This window comes from Ochlerotatus camptorhynchus, unplaced genomic scaffold (genome assembly GCF_037179485.1).
Source record: "Ochlerotatus camptorhynchus isolate MF236.1 unplaced genomic scaffold, CSIRO-AGI_Acam_v1.1 ptg000581l, whole genome shotgun sequence".
NCBI classification, from domain to species: Eukaryota; Metazoa; Arthropoda; class Insecta; order Diptera; family Culicidae; genus Ochlerotatus; species Ochlerotatus camptorhynchus.
This window is the reverse complement of record NW_027041061.1, coordinates 53638-56460: the sequence shown is the minus strand read 5'-3', so window position 1 is coordinate 56460 and position 2823 is coordinate 53638.

The window sequence follows — 2823 nt, the reverse complement described above, 5'->3', positions numbered from 1 at the left end:
AAAAGAAGAAAATCGTCGGAGAATTTTGCACGCCGTCATGGAAAATCCGACTGCGACCATGAGATGGATCGGAAGACAACTGGGAATCACCCATACAACTGTGTCTCGAGTGGTGAAATCGTTTAAGGAGTCCCAGACGAACGAGCGGCGGGCTGGAAGTGGAAGAAAATCGAAGACAGCTGACCCTGTGAAGGCCCAGAAGGTGTTGGATTATTTCAAGCGTAATCTGAACCTTTCGATTCGCGAAGTGGCTCTGAAGGCAAAGTTTTCCGCCTGGTTCGTTCAGCAAACCATGAAACGAGCTGGGCTTCGTGTATTCAAGGTCCGGAAGGCACCAAACCGGCGTGATCAACAAAACACGGCGGCCAAATCCCGCGCAAGGAAGCTGTATCCAGAGTGGTTAACGAAACCGATGTGTGTGGTTATGGATGACGAAACCTACATCAAGGCAGACGCAAAGCAGATACCGGGGCTGGAGTTCTACGTTGCCAAATCACGGTTTGATGTTCCGGAAGACATAAGGAAGAAGAAATTGGACAAATTTGCCAAAAATACTTGCTCTGGCAGGCCATATGCCAATGCGGTAAACTGAGTAAACCGTACATCACAATGGGTACCATCAACAGCGAAATTTACCGCACCGAGTGCCTCCAGAGGCGTCTGTTGCCTCTCCTGCGGTCCCACGGAGGCGAAATATTATTTTGGCCGGACCTGGCATCATGCCATTACGCGCGATCGACGTTGGATTGGTACAGAGACAATAACGTTGTTTTTGTACCAAAAAACCGCCAACTCCTCAAATTCACCAGAGATTCGTCCGGGGGAAATATTTAAGCCATAATGAAGGCCATAGTTCGAAAATCGTCCAAGGTGTTTAAGAACGAGCTGGAATATATGAATATATATGGAATATAAATACTGGATGAAAGTGACCAAAAAGGTCGGCTCCACCATTGCACAAAATGTAATGAGGGGTCTTAAGGGAAAGGTGCGGGCTTTCAGCGATGGAAAGGAAATTGAATAAAGTAATTATGTTGAAACATAATCCATATGTATTAGTTCATGCCTTGAAAGTTTCAAGAAAATCCGACTTAAATAAATTTTTGGCGAACACTTTTGTCTGGTGAATTTTTTTCGAGTACAGGCCTTAATAATGCTCTAAGCAAATGTAAACAAACAGCCATTCCATAGCAAAACGATATAGTGGTTCTCAGAATTTCGTACAATTGGTAGTGTTGTTCCTTATCGAAAAATATTAGACACGTTTTTTCTCATTAGGGTGACCATTTCCATGCTAGGGTGGCTCAAATAATCGATATTTTCCTTGTTTTTCAAATATGAATTTACTGTAAAAATCATAAATTTTGGACCACTGAGTCGATTTCAATGATCAAAATATCAAATAAAAGGTTGTTAATAACATTTTTCATAGGAAATATATTTTTTTTAAATTTAAGTATTGTATGTTGTTTTTGAATGGTTTTTATGGTTTGTAGACAATGAGCGTAACAGGTTTTGATATTTTTCTTTGAAAATTTAGGCTTTTCTACAAACATATAAAAATCATCGATGTATTTTTCTTCATTTTTGAGCTACAAGTTTCAGAAATTATCATGTTTAGAAATATCGCTCAATACTCCAATACGACTAGATTACCCTGCGTCTCCATTGATACATATCGAATATATTATGGTGACATTACTTATTTCAATTTCTAATCCTAGACTACCAAATTCTAAACGTGATAATTTCAAAAAACTTAAGCAAACGTTACTCAAAAACAAAAAAACATACAGCGCTAATTTTTTTATATGTTGTGTAAAAAAGTCTAAATTTTCAAAAAAACGTGTTATGCCCATTGTCTACAAACTATGAAAACCATAATCTAATATAATCTAATATAATCTAATATAATCTAATATAATCTAATATAATCTAATCTAATCTAATATAATCTAATCTAATCTAATGAAATCTAATACAAACGCAGCCAGTACGAGGAAGCATCATTTTTCTTGTTTAATTGATGTTTACAGCATATCTGAGATATAATATAAACATCAATACGGCCAATGGATGGGAACATTTTTTGAATCTACAGGGGTAGAAGAAAGCGTGCCCAAGTAACAATTCAGTAACCATTAAGCATCCACTCTGATTTATGATGGTTTTATAACGGCAATGAACAATCCATTTAGTTTAAATATAGCATTTTAAAGTGTAAAACATTCCTGCTTGGTAATTCAGCATTTTGCTGTTTTAAAAACCTTTTATAGTCTGGCAAGAAAGTCGAAAAATGTCTTGTTTTAAAAATAAATTTAAAACAGTTATCAATCCCTCCTTAAAACTGTTCTGTAATTCAAGCATAAACGTCATTAGCAATTGTTTATTAATGTCTTGATAAAATACTTTATAAACGTGTTCTATCATTATAAAAGCAACCATAAAACAATTAGGTTTTGCATTAGAGAAAAAAGCATTTATTATTGCTTTTTAGCCTTTTCAAAAGCATCATCAACTCCCCAAATACTTTGTTTACAAATTGAGCTTAAAAGATGGTTCCTCATAGTTAATAAATGCTTAATTTATGACAAGGAAATCTCGAAGGATAGACGAAGTAGGATGAAAAATTCAAGTCGATTTCAGCAAAATTTACTTCTTTAGAAGAACCAGCACACCAAAAACGACTAACCATCTGTCGGAGAAGAGTAAAGTGAGCGGGGCCCTCGAACTCATAAAACATTGTCTAAAGTTGAAAAACATACCAGCCTTCTCCAGATCTTGCGATGACAATCGAAATAACAACCGACAGCAAACCACTGA